General features: G+C 40.5%; 1 long non-coding RNA gene across 1 annotated transcript in view; it reads right to left on the bottom strand.

Annotated features, from left to right (window-relative positions):
* Nucleotides 1–10890, bottom strand: part of LOC114894864 — a 25912-nt gene extending 15022 nt beyond the window's left edge. Inside the window, exons 1-2 of the long non-coding RNA XR_003793347.1 lie at nucleotides 10780–10890; nucleotides 666–833 (exon numbers count right to left, since the gene is read on the bottom strand). This is a non-coding gene — a long non-coding RNA (uncharacterized LOC114894864). The remainder of the gene's footprint in view (nucleotides 1–665; nucleotides 834–10779) is intronic.

Below are 10890 nucleotides of genomic sequence, written 5' to 3'. Positions count from 1 at the left end.
GTTTAAAAAAAAAAAAAAAAAAAAAAAAAAAAAGAAGAAGTCAGTTAAACCTGATGAGGTTCCTGTGGTATAGATGAACCTTGCTCATTTTGCCAATTTCCTCTAAGTGAGAGCAGTTTGGGGAAGCAAGTAAACCATAACCTGGTGAGCCCCTAAATGATAAAATGTAAAAGACATTTCTCTGGAGCCTTCCAGTTTCTGTGGAAGAAATACTCGTTTTTAAAAAAGTATTAGAGTAGAAGCTTAGCTTCCAAGAATTATGCCCTCCAGAGTGGAGTGGGTTTGACTGTTTCATATATAAACTTTTGATTAATCACATTGTTTTCTACCTCACAATTTTAATCCTACCCTTTTTTTTTTTTTTTTTTTTTGCGGTACTCGGGCCTCTCACCGTTGTGGCCTCTCCTGTTGCAGAGCACAGGCTCCGGACGCACAGGCTCAGCGGCCATGGCTCACGGGCCCAGCCGCTCCGCGGCATGTGGGATCTTCCCGGACCGGGGCACGAACCCGTGTCCCCTGCATCAGCAGGCAGACTCTCAACCACTGTGCCACCAGGGAAGCCCCCTACCCTCTTTTATACATGATATTTCATAGTACTGAGACCCTTAAATACGTGGAAGGGCATATTGCCTCCCTCCTTATTTGAATCTCCTTTCAGTACATACTCTGGGCTGTGGCTTCCTTATTCTGTTTCACCAGTTTTCAATTCTTCATATCTTATCCATCTTCCAGAAATTTGATAAAATCTTTCTTCTCATGGCTCTCTTTTTATCTTCTTATCATTGAATATTTAGACATCATTTTCATTCCTTTACTATCGTTTTACTGAGATACTGGTAGAGAAAGGGAACAAACTCATGTTGTCAAACAGTCAACTTCAACCAGAAGTCATTATTGTTACTTTAGCATCAGAAATGCCAATCTATTGCCAGCCTGATATGCTTACCTAGGTCTTTAAAGGTAAATGCTTCCTTTAATTGGCACCAATGATTACTTGGTGAAATTATAAACCACATGCAAAGACAGTACTTGATCATAAGGATATGTGTCAAATATGATCGTATTCCCTGTAAGTAATAGGGAAACCTCAACTCAATCTGTTTAAACAGTAAGGAAATGTATTATTTCATATATCATTAAATCAGGGGGAGGCAGAACCCACAGTGAGTAAAATCAGGACTGTTTACTTTTGAGATTTTGTTGACTGCTTTCCTCTCTATGCGGACTCACATTAGCTTCCATGCGGTGACAAAATGGCTTCCGGCACATACACAAGATGATTTCCTGCATGTATACAAGACGGCTTCCTGTGTGTACATAAGACAACTTCCTGCATGTAAAGAAGATGATTTCCTGCATGTACACAAGATGGCTTCCTGCACGTACATAACTTCCTGCATGTATACAAGATGATTTCTTTCATGTACACAAGATGACTTCCTGCACATACACAGATGATTTCCTGCATGTATACAAGATGATTTCCTACATGTGCACAGATGACTTCCTGCATCTACACAAGATGATTTCCTACATGAACACAAGATGACTTCCTGCATGTACAGAAGATGGCTTCCTGCATGTACACAGATGACTTTCTGCACGTACATAAAGTGATTTCCTGCATGTATACAAGATGAATTCCTGCATGTGCACAGATGACTTCCTGCATGTATACAGGATGATTTCCTGCCTATATACGAGATGATTTCCTGCATATATGCAAGATGACTTCCTGCATGTACATAAGATGACTTCCTGCATGTCCACAGATGACTTCCTACATGTATACAACATGACTTCATCCATATACACAGGATGGTTTCCTGAATGTATACAAGATGACTTCCTGCATGTATACAGATGACTTCCTGCATGTGTACAAGATGACTTCCTGGGGATTTCCTGGTGGCACAGTGGTTAAGAATCCGCCTGCCAATGCAGGGGACACAGGTTCGAACACTGGCCCAGGAAGATCCCACGTGCCGCAGAGCAACTAAGCCTGTGTGCCACAACTACTGAGCCTGCATTCTAGAGCCTGCGAGCCACAGCTACTGAGCCTGTGTGCCACAACTACTGAAGCCTGCCTGCGTGCCTAGAGCCCATGCTCCCCAACAAGAGAAGCCACGAAAATGAGAAGCTCGTGCACCACAAGGAAGAGTAGCCCCCGCTCTCTGCAACTAGAGAAAGCCTGCGCACAGCAACGAAGACCCAACACAGCCAAAAATAAAAACAAATAAATTAATTAATTTTAAAAAAGATGACTTCCTGCATGTATATAAGATGATTTCCTGCATGTACACAAGATGGCTTCCTTCATGGTCACTAGAGACAACTAGGGAAACTAGTTTTCCATTTTTATATCCTGTGAATGAGAGGGGAGAAAAACTTCCTCCAACCACAATATAAAAAGTCATCCTGGCAATCTCAAGCCTACCCCACGCTTTTAAGTCATCAGGGAATGCTAGTTTACTTACTTAAATCTGTGTTTCTGAAACAAATAATTGCAAGGGAAATAGGATTGCAATGATTTGCATAAAGAAACCAGAATCCAACTTGAGAACATGGGCTGAGTGAGGCATGGGCATACCTGAAGAAAAGATGGGGCTTTGGAAAAGATGACTGGGAAATAGGACACAATAGGTAAACCAACAGGGTCTACCATAGTTGGGTGATCCAGGACATGCTTTTATTTTAATTACTATTAATGCCAACATGGCAATGTACTATTTAAATATCCTCATGGAGAACTCTCAAGCACCTGACAACACATTCAGGAAATTCCTCACCTCACCACACCACACTGTTTCTCCAGATGCAGGCCTCCCCATCAATCACCCTCTCTATGCTCCCTCCCTACAGAGAGTAGGCTCCACTTAATGTGCCCTCTGAGATGAAAGTTGCCTGGAGGCTCTTAATTGCCAGTCCAAGAGGCGAGTCCCTAGCAAAGATTTTGAGTCAGCTTTATGAGGGGTAAAGCCATGATGCTGTCCCAACCCCAGTGACGTCTGAAAAAGAATGACCATTATTACTGTTTTCCAACACTGCCTTTCCTTTCTACTGCCTAACTTCGATTTACAGCCCATGCTCAGTTCTTGATCACACTGCTCTCTGCCTGCACCTCCCACATTAATACTGTGTGTGCAAGTAATTCATCTTCCAACGTATTACAAAAGTGTCAACCATGCTAGGTTCATCCAGGCAACATTAAAGTTCAATTAAAATAGAAACCTGCAGAGTAAATGAATGTTACCTTACCTAGGCCCAAGATTAATTTCTCAGACTTTGAAGGTCCAAGTTTTGTTAGCAAAATCAGAAAAAATTATGTAGCTTGGGAAAACTGAGCAGGTCAAGTTTGACTAACTTTGCTTTTATTCATGGATTTATTCCATGCACATTCCCGAATGTCTACTCTGAGGAAGCAGCTGGATGAGGCCCTTAGGGAGACCTAGATATTCTCCACCCATAGAGCAGAGTCTTAAATAAAGTTCCCTAAAGACACAGAATACTGAGATGGAGATTACTAGAGGTGCTCTTGGAATTAGCACCTGGAAAGCAGTGAGTGAAGCAAAACTGATAAAAGGAAGAAGTTGAACAGAAATAGGTGGGAGGGAGATGCAAGAGGGAAGAGATATGTATAATGTATAGCTGATTTCACTTTGTTGTAAAGCAGAAACTAACACACCATTGTAAAGCAATTATACTCCAATAAAGATGTTAAAAATAAATAAATAATAAAGCATTTTTTGCCCCCAATTCAAAAAAAAAACAAAAAAAGAAATGCAGTTGCAACAAAGGCCTGAGCTTGTCCTACAGGGAGCTCTGAAGGGGGGATGGCCTTTTGTCATGATCCTGAATTGAAGCGAGGAAGCCAGGTCTGTGTGCCTTCACTTGATCAGTCACTAGAATTTCACTGCTCCTGAGGAAAGGCTATAACTTTTGGCAAGGCAACTCCCTTCAGCTGAAAACAATTCTGGCAGAGTGACTCAGCTGTGAGCCGTCAGCAGCCCAAACTCCCAGCAGCTGAGGAATGAGTGCTTTAGTTCTGAGGGGAATCTGGGCAGTTCACGACTGCTTCTACACCAGGGAGTGGAGTTAAAAATGTATAGTTTGACTTCTGGTCAAGGGAGAATTATAAGGTAGGTATCTTGAAGCCCTACTGCTATTCCAAATACATGGCAACAAATGACAAAATATAAAAAGTAATTAGCAAAGATGCACATTCACATATGATACAAAAAAACAAAGATTAAAAAGATATGTTCGTGTGTTTGACACATTGCCCTAATACAAACGTTCTTTGTGGGCACAAGATGGGTTTTTATAGCAATAAGAAGACTTTCTATAGTAATTAGAGCAACAGGCTTCCTTATTCGTATCCTATGAGAGAGGGAAAAATCAACCTCTCCTTTAACCACAAAATAAAAGTCCTACCCTCCAGTCTATGTCATCAGAAACGGAAGATGGTAAAGGGGTTCCTGGAGCAGTAAAAGGCGGCCAGGGGTTTGGCTCCTGCAAGGAAATGGAGACTGAACACTCCCCATGACAGGAAGGGGACAAGAGCCAAGATTACTGCTCGAGCCCAGGAGATAGATTATCTTTTCCCGTCTCTGAAAGAAAGCTGAAAAAGCTGAGACTTACTACAATGAGAGAGCGAGGCGGGCAGGAGGGAGTAGATACAGCCTCAATCCAACACTTGGACAAGCAGTCCAGCGGCTCGGTAGCTGCAACTATGTTAGTGCAATATTATCAACAAGTACCTTAATCCAATAAGAGAAAACTGGGTTCTGGACCAGGGGCCATGAAGAGCCAGGTGCAAAACTGGTTAAGTAGGGAGGAGTGGGCACAGAGAAAAAGAGGAGGGGAAAAAAGGTTTTCACTGAAGTTGAGACAATAATACAAAATAATAAAATATTTAGTGAGATCTAATGTTAAGAGAGAAATCCTGGACTCCCCTGGTGGTCCAGTGGTTAAGAGTCCACACTTCCAATGCAGGGCACACGGGTTTGATTCCTGATCAAGGAAGTTCCGCATGCCACACGGTGTGGACAAAAAAAAAAAAAAAAAAAGGCAAGAAATCCTATAGAATCCACAATGAACAATCAACAATGAGTAATCATTAATGAAAATAACAATAATGCAAATAATAGAACAATCTGAAGTTAACATTAAAATAATTATGTTCCAGAGGATGACATCAGCATCATGGTGGCATAAGAAGCCCCTCATTGTTGTCCCCCTTCCCCCCAACCAACAGCAAAGATTCGGCATCCATCTATGGACGAAAGTACCTTTAGGGACCTATGGGATCCAGCATCACATAGGACCTGAGAGGAGCCTCACCAACCCATGTGTTGAAAATAGATAAGTAGACCTTGGTCCTGGCTGTGGACCCTGCTGTGGCCCATGAACTGGCTCCAGCCCCTCTCAACTGCAGCCCATGAGCCCCCAGAAAACACTATCTTAGATAATCACCCACAGATGAGAGAGCCTTTGTGGAAGTCCAGGTTTCAAGAGGAGAGGTTCCAGCACACTGCTGGGGGAAAAAATATGAATTTGGATGCACCATAGTGGATGAGAGGAACAGTTTCATTGAATAGATAAAGAATTTGTGGGATATGAATCATATATATATGAAAAAGTATTCAGCCATGAGAAGGAAGTAAATCCTGCTGTTTGCAAACAACCTGGATGGACCTTGACAGCATTACGCTAAATGAAATAAGTCAGACAAAGAAAGACAAACACTGTATGATATCACTTGTATGTGGAATCTAAAAAAGTTGAAATTGGGAATTCCCTGACAGTCCAGTGGTTAGGACTCTGTGCTGTGGTTACCAGGAGCTGGGGAGGGGATGGGGGTTGTGGGGAAAGATGGGGAGACATTGATCAAAGGGTACAAATTCCAGTTATAAGACAAATGCGTTCTGGGGATCTAATGTACAACATACTGACTGTAGTCAATAATACTGTATTATACACTTGAACATTGCTAAAGGAGTAAATCTTAATATTCTCACCACAAAAAAAGAAATGGGAATTATATGATGAGATGGAGGTGTTAGCTAAGACTATGGTGGTAATCATTTTGCAATGTATACATATATCAAATCAACACATTGTATACCTTAAACTTAACACAATGTTATATGTCAATTATATGTCAATAAACCTGGGGGTAAAAGTGAAAATCTAATTATTAATTAATTAATGTTCCATATCTTTGAAAGAAAAAAGGGAAGAAGTAGCAAATAACATTACTTTAAAAAAACCAAGAAGTTATGAGGGGACACAAGTGGTTATAAAATATATATTAAAAAGTGTCTCCTAGGGCTTCCCTGGTGGCGCAGTGGTTGAGAGTTCGCCTGCCGATGCAGGGGACACGGGTTCGTGCCCCGGTCCGGGAAGATCCCTCATGCCGCGGAGCGGCTGGGCCCGTGAGCCATGGCCGCTGAGCCTGAGCGTCCAGAGCCTGTGCTCTGCAACAGGAGAGGCCACAACGGTGAGAGGCCCGCGTACCGCCAAAAAAAAAAAAAAAAAGTGTCTCCTAGAAATGCTGGAAATGAAAACAATTTTTAAATTTAACATTTTAAAATCAGTAGATGATATAAACTCTAGACTGGATATAATTAGCAAGAATTGGTTGGGCTTCCCTGGTGGCGCAGTGGTTGAGAATCTGCCTGCCAATGCAGGGGACACGGGTTTGAGCCCTGGTCTGGGAAGATCCCACATGCCGCGGATTAACTAGGCCCGTGAGCCACAACTACTGAGCCTGTGCGTCTGGAGCTTGTGCTCCGCAAAGAGAGGCCGCAACAGTGAGAGGCCCGTGCACCGCGATGAAGAGTGGCCCCCGCTCGCCGCAACTGGGGAAAGCTGTCGCACAGAAACGAAGACCCAACACAGCCAAAAATAAATAAAAAAAAAAAAAAAAAAAAAAGAATTGGTGAATTGAAAATACTACTGAGAGTGCAGTAAAATGCAGAGAAATAGAAATATTTTTTCATTAAACAATAATTAAGAAACAGAGAGACTACACTGATAGTCTCCAAAATACATCTAATAGAAAAATTTCAAGTATAGGATAAAGTGAGTGGCAGAGTAGAAACATTTAAAAAGACAATGGCTGAGAATTTTCCAGATTTGCTGCAAGATGCACCCAATCCAGGTAAAATAAATGAAAATGAATGCACATCCAGAAGCATCTTAGTGAAATTTAAGGACATCAAGAAAAAATAGTCTTTAAGTTACCAGAAAGGAAATAGATTACCGACAAAGGAATGACAATTACATTGTCAGCAGACTTCTCATCCACAACCATTAATGCCAGAAGGCAATCTTCACAGTGCTGAGGGGAAATAACCATAACCTACAATATTCTACCTTGCTAAATGTAAAGGAAAAATAAAGACATTTTCAAATATACAATGATTAAAATAATATACTACCTGTAGACTCTTCTGGACACTCACAGAAAGAATTATCAAAAGATATAATTCAGGAAGAAAGAGATAATTTGTGCACTGGGTGAGGCAGTCAGTAAACAAACATTTATTGAGCATCTATTATACATAGAACTGTGGCCTTGGCCCTGTAGGTACATGATCCCCGACCTACAAAGTTTATAGTCTCGCTCTAAAGGACTAAGTTGAAGAGTATCTCAGGCAGAAGGAATAGACGGTAGAAAGGTATATGGGCCTGAAAGCACATGGGGTGTTACAAGGATAAGTAATCAGGAGTTGAGGTCAAATGGCTCATGGTTGAAAGAGCTGAAACTGAAAAGATTGAGTCCAGGATGTTCTTACAGCAATGGGGATCCACTATGGGCTTTTAAGAGTGATTAAGTCCTGGTAATTTAGTTTGGTATCAGCATGATAGCTTGAATTGTTAAAAATGGGAATACAGAATGTGTGAATCCCCAAACCCTCCTTCCAGGGAGAATAAAGTTAAAACTTTCAGTGGAGACATTTAAAAGATATCAGCCCTTTTCTGCATATCATTTAATGCATCTGAATTTTTTCAGTTCTAGTTATTGACCATCTTTATACTTTGATGCTGTGGGTCACAAAGGAAGAGAGTGAAAACAGGATAAATCCCAAATGAAACCAAAACAAACTAAAATAAAAGGGTAAACCTCTGACCTTTAGTCAGTTTTCCTTTCTGAAGAAAGGTGTGCACATGAATTTGTTTCCCTAGCTACCATGCAGAAAAATAGAAGATGCAGTATTTGGTAATTTTATGGCTATTAGAATAATAAAGTGTCATAGAAAGTTACTGCATTTTAAGACAGTATTCTCCTTCGTACACGGACCCTAGGGAGCAGGAAAAGATGGGGAAGACATCATATGCAGAAATAGTTCATGTGTTTATAGGTCATTTTAGAAAAGTTCTGTGTGACTAGGCAAGATGCTAGTCAGCAGTGGCTGTACTGTGTGCTACGCTCTCAGGAATTAGCCCACAAGGTAGCTCCTCTGAAGGTAAATACAATGTAATGAATCTGATACCGGAGCTACTTCATCCACAAGCACATAAAACTGGCCAATTTGATTTTGTACCGGGGCAAAAACCATGGCAATACATACAGTGTAGCAAACACACCAATACAGCCATGAATGCACCTTTTCAGGAACACATAGGAGCTTTCAAAAGAGGACATGAAGGACTAAGGAGTGTTTGATGATATTGTAAGTGGTTGGGGAATGGGAATGCTTTGCTTTTGTCTAGGGAAACTAATGGGCTCTACATCCTGAAAAGTATAAATTCAGTCATTGTAGTTGAATGGAAGAAATTTAAGGGAAGTATTTTTTTATGAAGCTAAAAGTTGTCTTTACAGGTAATCTAATCCAATCTTTGGAATCTAAGCACATCCTAATTATGTTGACAGAAAAGGGGATGGATATGTCAACCATTGCGATGGCCTTCTCCAGATTCCATCTGTCAATAGAAAGTCTTTCCTTGTATTCCCAGGGGACTTGAGTAGATTACTCAACCCTCCACCTATCTTAGGCAATACCATAGGGAAATCTTATCAGATGAAAGCCTGTCATTAAAAAAAAAAAAAAATGTCAACCATGCCTACTCTTTTTGTAATCTATCAGACCATTGGGTAAGTCTTCCTAACATTTTAATATGTTGACATGGCTAATATTCTCTACCATCCACTGGTTTTTATGCTCCAAAGGCCCCCGTTGCCTTTGGATTCAAACAAAACCCCTTAGAATATGCCTCCTCTGATCTTTCCCCTACATGCGTCCTTCCCCAGCTTACTCTCTGGACTCATTTAACTGCACCATTTAATGTGTATGAACCATGCCAAGCCATTCATGCCCTTCAGGACATGCCACTCTTCCTTGTCATCTGTTTCAGATGGTCCCTGAGTTAGCTCAAGGAATAAGGGAGTGTGAACTAGATTACTCAGTGCTTCCTAACCCAGTCCCACAAACAGATAAATTAAGTGTTCATTACTTCCAGGCTCTTGAAACCAAGGGTGGTCAAAGAACAAAGTTGGAGTTGCACCCATCCACCATCCCTTATCTAAATGCCGAAGGTGTGCTCCACTGGGATGGTGATAGCTGACAGTAGAAAAGATGTTTGTTACTGATTCCTCTTGGACCATGTCTTCACTATGGCTGGGCCACTGACTTCAGCAGCTTTTTCAAGAGGAAGACCAAAATATCAGGTCTAGAGTTGAGGCAATAGCTGAACAAGAATAACGTGCACTGAAGTTAAATTAATAAGTTAAAGAAACACACACACATACATACATATCAACTATGACCAGGTTTCTGCCTTCCACCATCTTTTTACTCTACACCTGTTATCCATCATTGGTGCAAATGCTCCAAGTCTGATATATCAGAATATAAATTCACCTCCTAACTGTCTTGTTAACTCTTAAGTCAAACACATTAGAAGTAGGAGCCTATTTATTATTGAGTCAACCATTTTATCTTGATTAATGAAAACAATTTAGGAATAAGTAAACAAAGAAAGAAGCTGATGGTATTGAGTGCAAGGTTTTGACTTGCCTCTATACTCAAGAGGACACTTCCAAATCTAAAAGCTTTCCTTTTTCTCACAATTTCCTATTTCTCCAAGTCAAAGTAATCATAACAATTCTTTTTTTCATTAATTTTTATTGGAGTATAGTTGCTTTACAAAGTTGTGTTAGTTTCTGCTGTACAGCAAAGTGAATCAGGTATATATATATACCCTCTTTTTCGGATTTCCTTCCCACACTTCACTATATGGCATTACAGCTCACATATATTTCTTCTTCTAGCCAGTTAATTACACTTAAAAATAAATATGCATATGTTAAAGAGCTAACAGTGAATTCCCTCTAAATATTAATGATTGGATTTTAAATACTATACTCATTGTAGAGCAAGACTTATGAAGTATAAGACATGTTTTTCTGAAATTTGGCCTCTACCCAACTTTAAACCCTATCTGCCTTGAAAGATCTTCCACATTTCTTCCATAAACCTTAACTATGCTTCAAGGCCAGGCTTCAATCTCCTTTCTGAATCCTTTCTTCAACCCTCCAGGTGGTGCTGTAATAAGGGGTAGGAATGGTCAGCTCCAAAAGAGAGAAGTATTTTCTCACTGATGTTATTTAGAATTGCCAGCATACAGTGAAAATAGAAAGCAGATTGATTTTATGTTGGTTTTATTATTGCTTTTGCATTTTCTATAGTTGCCTATACCCAAGGCAAACTTTTTCCTACTCCTTCTCCCCACATTGGTATACCACTCTTTTCAAATGGAAGCGATACCTACCTTCTTTTTTTATGCCTGCTTTCTTTTATACCGCTTGCATGTAACATCAAATTTTGTCTTGTGTGGAGAAGTGTGTCCATATTTCATCATAAGTCATTTGAGATCAGGGAT

Source organism: Monodon monoceros, unplaced genomic scaffold (assembly GCF_005190385.1).
Source record: "Monodon monoceros isolate NGI ecotype Baffin Bay Population unplaced genomic scaffold, NGI_Narwhal_1 Super_Scaffold_13, whole genome shotgun sequence".
Classification (NCBI taxonomy): Eukaryota; Metazoa; Chordata; class Mammalia; order Artiodactyla; family Monodontidae; genus Monodon; species Monodon monoceros.
Note: the sequence above shows the minus strand (reverse complement) of the source record. Positions and strands in the feature narration are given on the sequence as shown.